Genomic DNA, 14,958 nt, shown 5'->3' with positions numbered 1-14,958 from the left:
AGCCTCATTTCCCAGTCTATCAGAAAGAGGTCCCAGTTGCTGACCCACTGACTTCAGACCAATTTCATGCATTTCTATTAAGACGTATTGATGAAAATGTTTGGGGGAAAAAAAGCACTTAATCAACATGCATGATGTTACTTGGGTCTGAGCAAGCAGAGTGATGGTCTATCCTATCCAGGTGTGTTTCTATCCCAGGAGGCTTTCATCTTACATAACTGGTCAACAAATTCTCATTCTTCAGTTTGTTTTTAAGTCTCTCAAAGCAACCTAATCAAAAAATTATAAAAGGACATGGACAGTTTACAGAGTAGGAAAGACATATTGCTCTTAAATATATAAAAAGATGTTCCGCCTCACTTGTTGCAATGGACAGAATGTTTGTGTTTCCCTAAAATTAATCTGCTGAAATGTTCATTCCCAGTGTGATGGTATGTGGAGATAGAGCTTTTGGCAGGTAATTAGGTCACAAGGGTGTAGCCCTCATGATTGCAGTAGTGCCCTTGTAAGAAGAGACAGGAAAGACTTCCAGCCTCCAAACTCTCTTCCCTCCCTCCATCTTTCTCTTTCTCTCCCTGCCTACTTTGCCCTCCCCCACCTCAACTGGCTCTGCCCTGTGAAGACAAAACCAAGAAAAGCATTCTTACCAGGAACCAAATTGGCTAGCACCTTGATCTTAGAATTACCAACCTCCAGAACTGTAACAAATAAATTTCTGTTGTTTAAGCAAGTCAATCTATGGTAATTTGTTGGAGCGGCCCAACAAGTGGACTGAGACACTCATCATAAGAAAAACAGAAATTAAAGCTATAATAAGTATTGACAATATTTTAAAAGCTTAGGCAACTGTGAAGGGAAGCAGAACTCGTACACGCTGTCAGTGGGAATATAAATTAGCACTGCAGCTTTGGGTGTCAATTTGGAAAAGAGCAAAATTTATAATGCACCTTCCGTTTGACCTAGCAATTCTACGCAGATGTGTAAAGACCTATAGAGCAAGGATGTGAACTAAAGCCTCTTTGTAGAAAGCAACTTCCATGTCCATTATTTGGGGAGTAGTGAACAGTATAATTTAATTCCATGCAGCCGTTAAAAATAATGAGTTAGCACTATGTATACTGATACAGAATAATCTCAAAAAGAGATTATTAATTGAGATATCCCTGGAAGGTTGCATCAGAGACAATGGTAATATCAGTTCTCTCTGGGGATAGAGAGTAAGGAGAGAAATCACTTTTCACTGTTTTGCATTTTTTTAGCCAAATGTGTATATTACCTATTCAATATAGTAAGTTTTAAACAACACAAATCAATAAATAAAATTGAAATAAAAAATAAACAGAAAGCAAATAAAGCAAATTGGGAGAGAAAAAAAAGAAAACCTCATCTAGGGAGATCTCTTCGGCTGTCAAGCGAAAGCCCCAGAGTGGAAAAGAAAAGGCCAGAAGTTCAGTGTGCAATTGCCCCGGCAACATGAGTAACAGAATGAGGACCCAAGAGAACTGGGTTCTAGTCTCAAGTGGGCCCCTGAGCAACCCTGTTATCTTAGACAAGCCACCCGACCTCTCTGGGCGTTTCCTCCTGTGCGAAAAGGCAGCCCAGGTGATCCTCCATGCTGTCATTTCTAGCAATGAAACCCTTTGACTCTGCACTGTTGAGATGACTGATAAATATCTGCAGAGCCCTTAATAGAGAAAGCAATGGGAGTTGATGGAGAGCCTCAGGAGATAAAATCAAAACAAAACAAAGCCATTCTGGCAACTAGGCAGCAGCAAGACACCAGGCACTTCTGAGTCCAGTTCCCCATGTGAGAGGCTCATTAGAAGCATCCTCATTCATGACGTTCATGAGTTTCCCTCTTTGTGAAAATGCCTAACTGCCCAGGCAGGAAATGGATGGGCCCCTCTGCACAAGTCTCAGGTCCTATTCTAAGAATGACAGGTTAGTTCCCTTTCATGGTTACCAAATGTCATGGCAGAGAGAAAATGGAAGCAAAAACCTGACCGGAGGAGGAACCACCCTGTTAGAAAGACCACAGGAAGCCGCCACAGCTGCAGGGTGGGAGTATTTTGTAGGAGTTAAGAAGAGAGCTTCAGAGTAAGAGGCACCTGGGCTGCAATCTCTGCTCTGCCATGTGCTAGCTGCGCAGCCTTAAGCAGGTCACTTAACCCCTGTTCCAGTGAGCTGACCTCCCAGAGCGACAGCCCGGAGAGAGATCTTAGCACAGTGATCAATAAATCACAACAATCACAAGTCACTTGTCTATCCTTGTACAACCGAATGTGGCATCCAGTCACATCACTTGGAGGTTTTTTTTCCCCTTAACCTTTAGTTTCATTGGATGTAGTTTATCGTAAATAACAAAAGTAACAAAATGCTAGCTGTAACAGGTTAAACAGCATGGGAGCATGCCAAGGAAAATCTCTACCACTGAGATCACCAAACTCAACCAAATTGTTAGGAGTCCTTATTCGGCTTCCTCCAAGATCATACCAGATCATATTGGTTGGCCCAAAAAAGTTCCTTCAGTTTTTAACTAAAAATAAAAGACACATTTTTCATTTTCACCAAGAATTTAGATCAACAACGTATTCACCGTTTTGTTCCAATACCTTCTGCTATTTTTTAGGCAACTTCATAATTCCATCTTCCCCAAACTTTTTATCTCATTGAGCAAAGATCTGCTCCAGGTGTCTTTTACAGTCTTCCAGGGAACTGAAACTTTTTCCATTAAGAGAATTTTGTTAAGACTGAAATAAACGGAAATTTGAAGGTGCAAGCAACATCTAGTGAATACGGTGACATGAATCAGAACTTCCCAGCCAAGCTGTAGCAGTTTTGGCCTGGTCATCAAAGAAACGTTGGTCTTGAGTTATCCTGATGGAAGATTATGTGTTTTCTGTTAACTAATTCCAGAAGATTTTCATCGAGTGATGCTTTCAGTTGGTCTCACTGGGAGCAGTACTTGTTGGAATGAATCATTTGGTTTTCTGGAAGGAGCTCATAATAGAAGACTCCCATCCAGTCCCACCATATGCACAATCTCACCTTCTTTGCATGAATATCAGCCTTTGGTGTGGTTGGTGGTGGTTCATTTTGCTTGCCCCACAATCTCTTCCATTCCACGTTATTGTACAATATCCACTTCTTGTTGCCCATCACAATTTGTTTTAAAAACAGAACATTTTCTTTACATTTCAGTAGGGAATCGCATGTGAAAATATGGTCAAGACATGGGTTCAATCCCTGGGTCAGGAAGATCCCCTGGAGAAGGAAATGGCCACTCACTCCAGTATTCTTGCCTGGAAAATTCCAAGCACAGAGGAGGCTGGCAGGATTCAGTCCATGGGATCTCAAAGAGTTGGACACGACGGAGCAACTGGGCACACATGCACAAAGATATGTGGGACCGAAGCATCACAGTAATTAACATAACCAAGCTGGTACAAATAAGTTTCAACACTTGATTTGGATATTTTGAGTATATTGGCTATCTCCTGCATGGTATAATATTGATTGTTCTCAATGTCTTGATTTGGTTGCTATCAACTTCAGCTGGTTTACCCAAACTGGTGTGTCATCCAGCAAGAAATCTCCAGCGCCAGACTTTGCAAACCACTTTTGATACATTTGACCAGTCACAGCACCTTCTTCATACACGGCACAAATCTTTTTTTTTTGGGGGGGGGGGGGGGGGAAGGGGGTGTTCAGTTGCGTTTTTAACCTTTCTTAAAACAATAAAGCATACTATGCCAAAAATGTTGCTTTTCTTCTTCCATCTTCAATATTAAAATGACTACCCAAAAATTCACCATTTCTGATAAGTTTTTTTTTAAATACACACTGATAGAACAGCTGTCATGATACAATGTAATAAAACTGTTTCAAATGAAGTTAGACAACTAAGCATTACTACCCCCATCTTACAGAAAAAAAAACAAATGAAACTTTTGGCCAACCCAGTACAATTTAAACACACATTCCTAAGAGGATTTTTTTTTTCTTTTTTGCTTTTTACGAAAATGGGATCATGTCACATATATTACTTTGCAAGCTGCTTTTTTTTCACTTAACAATTTATCACAAATATACCCCTAGGCCTATATATCTAGATCCAACTCAGTCTTTTATTAGTTGTATAGTGTTTCATAGAACACCTGTGCCATAATTTATCCAATTATTCCACTATTTCTGAACCTTCGGGTGGTTTTCAGGTTTTTTTTCCTACTCTAAATAAGGGTGCAGTAAATATCCTCATCCATATTTCCTTATGAAGTGACACTTTTATTTTTGTAGAATAAAGTCCCCAAAATAGGATTGCTTTTTTATTGTTAATAAATGTGTATTTTTATTGTTAATAAATACAGCCGGAAGACTTTCCCCAAAGACTGTAGCAATCCACACTCCCTCAAGCAATAAGGGAAGACAGTATACTTCCTCACTACCCTGCCAGCATTTGCATGTTGCCAGTCTTTTTAAATTTTTGCCAGCCCAACGGTGAAAAATGGTGTCATTGTTGTTTGGATTTGCTTTCTCAAACTCCAGCGAGGTAGATCTTCTCTTGGGTCTCTGGACACTTTGCATTTCTTCCTGAGGGGTTTTTGTTGTTGTTGTTGTTACTCTCAAGTCAGCAGCTGAGATGAAGGAGAACCAAAGGTAGTCTCAAGGAGACCAGCCAGGGGTTGGGCTCAGTGACAAACACGAGTCTTGGGTCCCTCTCATCTGATGTGGACAAGGCCGTTCATTCCATAATTCCAGAAAGATGTTTCTAGATGCTTCCATGCGGCATGCCTATCCTTTTCATTCCTTCACTTTCATAATTCAATTTTTAAGTTGAGGTTTTTAAGTTCCCTCTGAGAGAATGGTCTTATACCAATCAAGCTGGGCTGCCTTGGGCAATAACAGCTCTGCTCATAACCACCAAGGATTTCCTAATTGTTCCAACCTCTCCCCTAAGACCGTGCAGAGGATGAAGTAAAAACAATAGCAGTCGTTGCTGGTTCCGAGCATGGCTTGAGGTCTGGGGAAGGGCAAGAACATCAGTGCTGGTCCAGACCCCAGCTCTGTCTTGGACTCTCTTGAGCTGTTAGCCAGTGACTTAACCTTTCTGTACCTCAGTTTCCTCATCCCTAAAGCGGGGTCGTCCTTGTGTCCTCTTAGAGCCACTGTAAGTATTCAGTGCGTTACTGCGCAGAAAGCACTTGGCAACCACCCGACACATAATAGGTGTTCAATAAATGTCAGTGACTCTTCAGACTCAGAGCTTTTATAAAATGTAGGTGGAGACGGAACTCCAACAAACACCACCAAGGAGATCATTTAAGCAATGATTTGAGTTTTAAAAAATCCCAATGAGCTTAAATTAACTGTACTTGGTGGCATTTTACCTACACCTACATACAAAGGACTCCTGCTTCTGGTAACGTGGATTTTTGAATGAATTTAGCAAACCACGATAAAGCGCTTTCAAATAGCCAATAATAAGGAAGTACGGGAAGGTCCCCTGAAATCTTTGACCCAAAACAAGTGACCACGTTCATAAACTTTCGGCCCCCACTACGTTTACATGTTGCTGGCTATGTCCATGGCAGGTGGTGAAATATATCATGTGAAACTAAATTCTGTTTCCTCTGGATGGACCCACATACACACACACTCTCTCTCTCTCTCACTCTCTCTCGCAGTCTGAATGTCCTCGCTTACAACAGCCAATTCCGGTTTGAGGCTGAACAAAATCGTCTTTAAGAAAAGAGTGTGTTCAAGAGGTGGATTCTGTAACTTTTCCTCTCCAGGGTTGTGCAAGTGTGAATTCAGTGCTCACAAGAGAGGCTCACAGTCAGGCTGTGCTCTGGGAGGGGAGATGCCAACTTCTCTGGCAATTTTGCCAGCCCATCTCAGCTTTTCTGCTTTCTTGTGCTCCAGGCCAGACCCAAGCGTCCAGGGGTTTTGTAAGGAAGACAAACATCTTTTCGCTGGTGGCCTGAATCAGGGACTTCAGCCGAGGTCTGGATAGGTGAGAAGGCCATGTGATGCTGCTTTTTGAGAAGCGGCATCCAGGTCCTGTCACATTAGACAAAGGCCACCATCCTCCAGGGACCCTACCAGTTCCCTCCAAACTGTCTGGCACTTTCTGTTCCCAGCCTGAGAGGACACTTTGCCTGCTCCCTGGCACAGGTGTGCGGGCTGCCTGCTGGCTGGGTCCCTGCCTGGAGCCCAGATCTTGCTTTCTGCAACAGATCATTTTATTTAAAGGCAGCCCTTGGAAAGAGCATGGTCCTCACTCCAGCAGCACTTTGGAGGCAATAAAAAAGTGCCATGTGTGAAACTTGAGTCATCACTTTGTCTTCATATGGCCTCAGTGACCGGTTCACCGGGCTCCTCCTGTCACCTGGGTTATGGGTTCCCGGCAATGATGAGGCAAGCAGCTCATCTCTCCAGCTTGAGTCTCAGTTTCTCCTTTTTAAAATGGGCTGCCAACCTCTCGGGACACTGGTGAGTTATAATCAATTGGTTTTTTTTTTTTAATTGCGCACACAATTTCTCAATTTTCAAATGTGCTGACTGCAATAGTCTGTCGAAGATGGAAATGGAGTCCATCTAGAGTTGCTCTGTTGCTGCTGTCGGTACAGATCGCTTCCCCCAGGAAATAAATTACATTTCATTCTCTATATATTGTTTACTTTATAGTCTCTTGATCTTACTTTGCTGACTTCTTCTTGTAGATTTTTTGGTAGCTTGGCTCCCACTTAATCACAACAGCTTCTGTAAATGTTAGCGAGTTGTGTTATGGGGATTTGCTACTGGCGTTTCACAACGGTTGCTGAACATAGAAGCCCCTTCTTTATTCTACCAAAAATGCCTCGGTAAATATTCCCTTCACTTAAAAAAAGAAAAAAGACCCTTAAAATGATTTTCCAACAAGCGGACTTTATTTCATGTTCACCATGCATTAACTCAAAGCATATTTTGCATGGTTCTGTATTTGTGGTTTTATGAAGAGGTCACTGTTTACACAGCATGTGCACCCCGATGAGCCGGTTCATTATAATCTAATCAGCCACTTCCCAAAATGACAGTGGAAGACAGGCTTTCTTATCCCTAGCAGAGCTGTGTGGTACAGCCAGAAAAACCAGCCATTTACTCGGTTACAACTCTCCTTACTGTACCACCTTTTTAGGAGGGTGCTATCTTCCAGATGTGTTTATGGAGCTCATTTTATGCCAGATATCTACTTGCCACAACTATCTTGAGGTAGGCTTTATCCCAGTCTCCATTTTATAAGTGACACAGCTGAGGCTCAGAGAGGTGAAGTGACTCGTCTGAGGTCACACAGCTTAGAGGAGGAGCCAGACAGGATCTGAAGCTTGGCCACTGCTGCCTTCTGTACTCAGATGAGGTAAGAAGACTTCCCCATGCTTAGACACCCTCTGCCTCTTATCTAGGCTTCTTGTCTTCTTCATCAGCCTGGTGTGCCTCCCCAAAAATGTTCCAAGGGGGTCTGGAGAAACACAGCTCTGCCACTCACCAGCCATCTGCCCTCTGAGCCTCAGTCTTCTCATCCATAATGTGGGCATAATTATCCTGGCCTCGCTGGAAGAGTTGGTAATTAATAATAACAACAAACATGGACGTATGTACTGAGCACATCCCCTGTCCAAGGCACAGGGCCAGGTACTTAACACCATGAGCTTGTTTAATCCTCCTGTGAAAGAGACACTATTATCATCCCATTTTCCAGATGGGAAAAATGAAGAATGAGATAAAAATATCCAGAATGTGCCACCACCAAGTCTAAGCCCCTGGCCTCTCTGTTCTCACTCCTTCACCCCACCCTCACTGTGTTCTCTCTCCCACACAGCAGTTGGAAGGAGTCTACCTAAACCTAAGTCAGATCAAGGTCATTCCTCTCTCCAAACGCTTCCGTGACTCCCACCTCATTCAAGGTAAAAGCCAAATGCTCCTTCACCATCTGCAGGGCCCTGCGTGCCCTGGCGTCCCTTTCCGCTCCTCAGCTCAGTGGTCCCCATAGTGACAAGATCCTTTCAGGCCTCTGTACCTAAGATGGGGTGCCTCATCCCCCCCTCTGGCACCCCTCACTCTGTTCAGTTTTCTCTTAGCATCTAAAACCCCCTGACATATATTCGCTTTCATATATCTTTGCCTGTCTCCCCCTCCCGCTATTAGAACATCAGGTGATAGAATATAAGGGCTCTTTTCTCCTCTTCTTTGTTCACTGCCATATCCCAAGTGCCTGGAACATTGTTTGTTAAACATTTAAATGTTTGTTAAATGAATTACAAAATAACATTAAGTGGTAAGTGTTTGGTCCCTGTCTGGCACAGAGCAAGTGTCAACAAAAGGTTGTTACCATCAGAGGCGTTAAACCACCTTGGGCCACGGACAGTTCTTCTCCACGACAGGAGGACGAGGGTCATGCCAGCCCTGAGCCTCATTCCACCTCCATTCAGAAAACTTAGTCCCATGGGAACTGCTGAAGGGCCATCTCCCCCCAGGAGCGGCTTAGAGGGGACAGCAGCCGTTCCTTGCCTGGAACGGGGTCCCGAGCCAAAGAGGAGGGTGTCCCCCAGGCTTCTCAGGCTCTGCGAAGTCACACTATATCTTTAACACCCTGAGTGGACAACTGCCCTCCAGAGCCAAGATTAGGGTCACGTGATGTGCCTGAGCCTCTCAGGTGAGTTCTGTGCCTCCCCACAGTAGCCTGGCCAGTATGGAGGACTAAATTTTGTATCACAATTTGATTCTCCCTGTAATTTTGCAAGTAACGCTTGCCCTATAAAATATTCAAACATCAAAGATATGTGTAATTTAGAAAATGAAATACCCCTTTCCACAACCCAGATAACTTACTGTTAATAATTTGACATGATGGATATTCATCTAGATTTTTTTTCCAAAGCATATTCTAACATTATTATTATTATTATTACTTACAAAGATGGGATCATATTGTATGCACCTTTTGCACTTCAGTTTTTCCCCTTAATCAGGTTTACTGAGGTATGACTTACCTATAGTAAAATTCACTGGTCTTAGTGTAGCATTCTTAGGATTCTCAACAAAACATCATCAGTTGTGTAAGCATCACCACAATAAAGACTTAACACAGGGACTTCCCTGGTGGTCCAGTGGCTAAGACTCTGAGCTCCCGATGCAGGGGGCCCGGGTTCGATCCCTGGTCAAGGAAATAGATCCCACATGCTGCAGCTAAGAGTTTACACGCCTCGACTAAAAATTTCAAGTGCCACAAGACCCGCTGCAGCCAAATGAACTTATTCGTGTTTTTTTTTTTTTTAAGACTTAATACAGTTCTAACATCCTCTGAAATTCGCTTGTGCCCCTTTGTATTCAACCCCTTCCTTCATGCTTTGCTCCTGGCAATGACTAAACTGTTCTCTGTCCCTACATTTTACCTTTGCCAGAATGTCATATAAATGAAAATACAGAGTATGTAGCCCTCCACTAAACATAATCCATTTGTTGCATGAATTAGCCTCTCCTTATGTTTTATTGGTATATGATATTCCATTGTATAGCTGTACATGTTTTGTTTAACCACGCATCAGTTGAAGGACATAGGGTTGTTTCCATTTTGGGGGTGACTACAAATAAAGTCACTATAAACAGTCACACACAAGTTTTGGGGTGAACATAAGTTTTCGTTTCTCTTGGGTAAATACTCAGGAGTGGGATGGTTGAACTATATATAACTTTACAAGAAAATGCCAGACTATTTTCCAAAGTGGCTCTTCCACGCTCCTTGCTTTTTTGTAAGCTCCATGAGGCCAAGGACATTGTCTCCTTCCATTACTCCTGTATCCTCTGCCTAGAGCAGTGCCTGGCACTTAGGAGGTGCTTGAGAAATGTGTGGAGGATGAAAGAACCCCAAGCCTGCAGACCTCTTCCGCCTGAGGACACATGGAACCACATCATTAACCCACCGGGGCAACACCATGAATGGTGCTCCCTGGCTGTGTCTCACATGTCTCCGCCAGTCCTCTTCCTGTGAGTCCTTGGTACCCTCCAGGTTTTTCACTTCAAGACAAGGCTACATTTCTTTGCAAACTTGTGTGTGAGTTTTCCACTAAAACAAATTCCTAGAAGTAAAATTGCTGAGTCAGAGTTTACAAAAGATCACAACTTTCATAGATCCTGCAGAAAGGTTATGCCAATTTACACTTTTGCCGAGAGTGGAGGACATAGCCTGCTTCTGGAGATTGCACGCTTTGCCACAGCCTCACCTACACTGAGGATGGTCACTTGGGATAAATGTGTTAAATCTATGTTGCTGGAGGTCTCAGGGTCATCAAGATCAGGGCTTCCCAGATTTTTGGATTTCACATGTGGGTACACGCTCCAGAAAGAATGGTAGAGATCCACGCAAGACTGCTAGCTCCTTGTTTGGCTAAGCAAAGAAGATGACGACAACAACAACAAAATCAAGACCAAAACAAACCTATCTATAAAACATAGTACCACCTCCTATGGTGTCATAAATAAAAGGACATTTTTCCCCATTGAAAAATTGGAAAGGCAAATGTGGAGAATAAAATCAATCTAATTGTAATCCGGTTGGACTTGTTTTTTTTTCTGATTTCACTGTGAATTGGGGAAAAGAATGCAGCCTGGGTCTTGCAGATGAGTTTGGATGGGAGCCTGGTTAATGCCAGCAGGCCTGCGTAGGTAACCCTGTGAGGGCTTTAAATGAGAACAACAAAAGATAGTTGGGAAAAAAATAAAATGAAATTGAAAGGGGGGAAGAAATGAAAGTGTTACAATTAGTTAATTGGGCTCAGTTCTTGTGGTTGTAGCTTTATCTCCCCCACTGTGCATGGAGTTCTTCTCCACATCAAAGACCATTGATCGCCTGGAGAATTGGAACCACTGTTTATGGAGTGCTTTGAAGATGTAAAGTACTGTTTAAATGCTAAGTATTATTATTATTACTTTAGATTTTAAATACCTCTTTTTTTTTTGGTGCTGATGGGAATTTTTCATATGTTTGCCATTTTTATTTTATGCTGAAAGGGAACTTGTCTGTTAAATCACACCTCTATTCAGGCTGGGGTGGGGCAAGCACTCTGACGTACCTTTGGAATATGGAACCGAATTCACCATTCTGTCCTTGTAAATTGTGTTCTCTGGGAAGATGAACGCTGTCAATCCGATGCTGTCAGTTTATGTAAGAACATGTCTCGAGATCTAATTGAAATACAGTCTCTTTCCAGGCAGGGTTGATAGAGTTATCACATTACAGATTTTATTTGACTCTGCATCTCAATTCATTCCTTTGTATAGTTTCCAGATTTCTTCATAAAACAGAATTAGACACAGTCTTGACATTAGAATTTCACGAAGAAGCAATCAAATCCAAATTACTTCGAAGAAGGAAAAGACTATAAAAGTGACTAAACAAAATGAAAGGGAAAAAACCTTCTGGAGGGCCCTAGCTCGTGAATTAATTTTCTGATTTGGTCCTTGGGACAAGTCCAACTTAATTTAGGAGGTTGCCTGACTTAAAAACATGAAGAAAGACTTTTGCATCTGTGGCTACTAAGGGCTTAAAGATAAATATTGTAAAGTTTGAAAGTTTTGTTTACTTTTCACCCTCACAATTTTTTAAATTTTTAAAAAATTTTTTAATTTTTTTGGCATAGAACTCAAGACAGTATCCCTCTCATGTGTTCACCGTGTGCTAATAGATTTTTTTTTGAGCATTAATGGGGAATTTTTTAAATTAAAAAGTCATCAGAGCTTAAATGAATCATCCGGCATAAAACTTGGATCCAGAATGAAACACAGTCATTGGGTCTTTGCAATTTCCTATGGTAACCAAAGACCAAACTGTGTTTTAAAAACTCTTCTAGTAATGAGATTCACAAGAGGTCTCAAGTTACTAAGTGGCTTTGAGCCTCTTTTGAAACCGAAGTAAAGGAAAATCTCATTAATTTGAACTGTGCTAATAATGGAATTTGTTATAAGTCAGCCTGGCCTAAGCTGCAGTTTACCTTTGCTCTACCTGTGAAGAAAACTTTACCAGTGTAACCGTGTAAAGACGGTTGTGTAAAGAGTGTCTCATGTCTTTAAAGGAATAAACCGTTTTAAGGCTTTTAGCACCTTGTCTTACCCAAAGAAATTCCTGCCAAATCCAGATGAGTTTTAAATGTTGATTAGAGCAGCTGGGAAGTAATACTACTTGGGAACTCTTTCTTTGTCAAATGCTCCTCTGTACTGAAAAGAAAGAAAAGTTCATTTTGTTTAAGGATTCTAAACAGGCCCTTTAATGCAGACGGATCTCTTAACCTGCCCTTCATACATACTGTCATGAATGAATGAGGTTTTATTGAAGCAGTAGCAAAGATCTGTAATTACAACCACCAACAAAGGAAGGAATTCAATAAAATGCTTTTTTCCATGACACTTATATGTGTCAGGCCGTGTGCAGCACTTTTTAATTTCTTCATGTGGTGCCTGGTAACTAAATAGGTTCTTACTAGATGGTCACATTTACTATTAAGTAATCGGTATCTTCTTCCAGTTACAGGAGGACATTAATACTTGTTGACCTCATGGCTATCAATGGATGGATAAAGGGCGGTTAAAGGAAAAGGAGGAAAATATATGTAAAGAAATAGATAATAGACGATAGATAAGGGTGGATGAGGGCTTCTCAGGTGGCACTAGTGGTAAAGAACCCGCCTGCCAGTGGAGGTAGATGTGAGAGACACTGGTTGGATTCCTGGGTTGGGAAGATCCCCTGGAGGAGGGTATAGCAACCCACTCCAGTATTCTTGCCTGCAGAATCCCTTAGACAGAGGAGCCTGGCAGCCTGCAGTCCATGGGGTAGCAAAGAGCTGGACACGACTGAGTGACTTAGCCTGCACACATGCAGGGATGGATGGAGAGATAAACACATGGATGGATAGATGGATGGATAGATGTACACAAAGCAAAGAAACAAGAAGTGGCACTTTGGGCATGCTAGCCCGATGTCCCCACTCCAGTACTCTTGCCTGGAAAATCCCAAGGATGGAGGAGCCTGGTAGGCTGCAGTCCATGGGGTTGCTAAGAGTCGGACACGACTGAGTGATTTCACTTTCACTTTTCACTTTCATGCACTGGAGAAGGAAATGACAACCCACTCCAGTATTCTTGCCTGGAGAATCCCAGAGACAGAGGAGCCTAGTGGGCTGCTGTCTATGGGGTCGCACAGAGTCAGACACGACTGAAGCGACTTAGCAGCAGCAGCAGCAGCCCGATGTCAGTGAATGGCTCTCTCCATCCAATCAAGAACTGTGGCAAGGCACAGTTGAAAGGTGGCCATGTACCAAGAGTGACATAGCCCTTCTGGCGATTACAGTAAGCTGGCTCAGGAGTCTGTATCTGGTGCTCCTCCAATGAGGTTCCAAGGTCTTATTAAACTTCATTCAGTCATTTCCCTATCAGACAGATAAGGAGGTCATTATAAGTGCTTTCACTATTAAATATAAAAGCTGTGATGAATATCCTTACAAACAGGCTCACTTCTAAAGGAAGTGAATAGATAGGTAGATAAATATTATATGACGGGTAGACAGATAGATAGATAGGAGGGAATAAAGAAGGAAGGAAATAAACAATCAAAGAAACAATTGAATAAATGAATTATGGTATGTCCATACAAGAGAATACTACTCAGCAATAAGAAAGAATGAAGTATTGATACACAGCAATGTGGATGAATCTAAAATTATTTATGCTGAGTGAGCATTTCGTAGCTTCAGTTTTCTTATCTGTGAAATGGGAATAGTAAGTAGTGTTGTCCACAGAGTCTGTGAAACAAAGGCATGAGAGGCTCAGCACACTGCATGGCACGCAGCAGGCACCGAGTGAAAGCTAATTTCATTTTAGTTTTTATATAGTAGTGAGGAGGTGAAGAGCTTGGACTCTGGATTCAGGCTGATCCAAATTCAAACCCCAGATAATTGCCCCTAGGCAAGTGACTTAATTTCTCCAAGCTCCAGTTTTCTCCTCTGTAAACAAGAAGTGATGCAAACGCACTGGTCAGAAGTCTGGCAGGAAACAGAGGGCACTCTGAAATGGAGTAATCTGAGGTGAGTTTAATATTAATAGATTATTTGCATAGTTGCGGGCAGGATTTGGGGAGACCAAGGCAGAGTACAATACCTAGGGATAGCAGAGGGAGGCGCTATTCCTGTCTTGGGTCTATAGGAGCAAGGAGAAGGGTCAATTCCAGAACCTGGAAAGGGGAGCTGTATGGAGAGAATCACCCAAAGGAGCCAGCCTATAGCCACGCAGCAAGGAGAAGTCTGGAGGAGTGGGAGTGGAATTACTGGCCCCAGTTCATTGCCTTTCTTCCTCTCTTCTTGTGCAAATCCAATCAGAGGCCAGAGTGTCTGGGAGCCGACTGGTGCCATCCACCCCGGTCAGCCTCCTGGGCTCAGGGCAAAGGTAAAGGGGGGCCAGCAGACCTAGAGGGGCAAAGAGATGAAATACAATATGCAAAGGTCCCACCTCATAGGATCAGTAGGATGAACCGAGTTCATGTCCCTAAGGCATTTGCACATAATGAGGCTTTGCAGTCCATGCTTGCCCCAGAGCCCACCCCAGCCTGGGTTCTTGAGGTTGGTGCCAGGCCAGCCTTGACCCAACCTACAGTGCTGGGAATGCAACTGAGCTGATCTACTGCTACATTCTGTGTTTACTTAGAGGAAACTTGGCAGCTGAGAGCAAGAAGAGGTTGACTGTGGTTTTCTGCAACAGCTGGGGGGTGGAGGGGAGGTGGAGAGAGGGGAGCTGGAATCTATTAGGACGCCTGAAAGCCAAGAGACCCCAGAGCCCAGGAATCTGAGAAGAGTCCAGGTCGAGGGCCGAGTCGGCCTGCATTCTCTTTGCCAAGGGGGCTGTGGATTTCGGGGGCTGAGCAGCAAGCCCTGGGAC

This window comes from Budorcas taxicolor, chromosome 17 (assembly GCF_023091745.1).
Source record: "Budorcas taxicolor isolate Tak-1 chromosome 17, Takin1.1, whole genome shotgun sequence".
Taxonomy (NCBI): Eukaryota; Metazoa; Chordata; class Mammalia; order Artiodactyla; family Bovidae; genus Budorcas; species Budorcas taxicolor.
Note: the sequence above shows the minus strand (reverse complement) of the source record.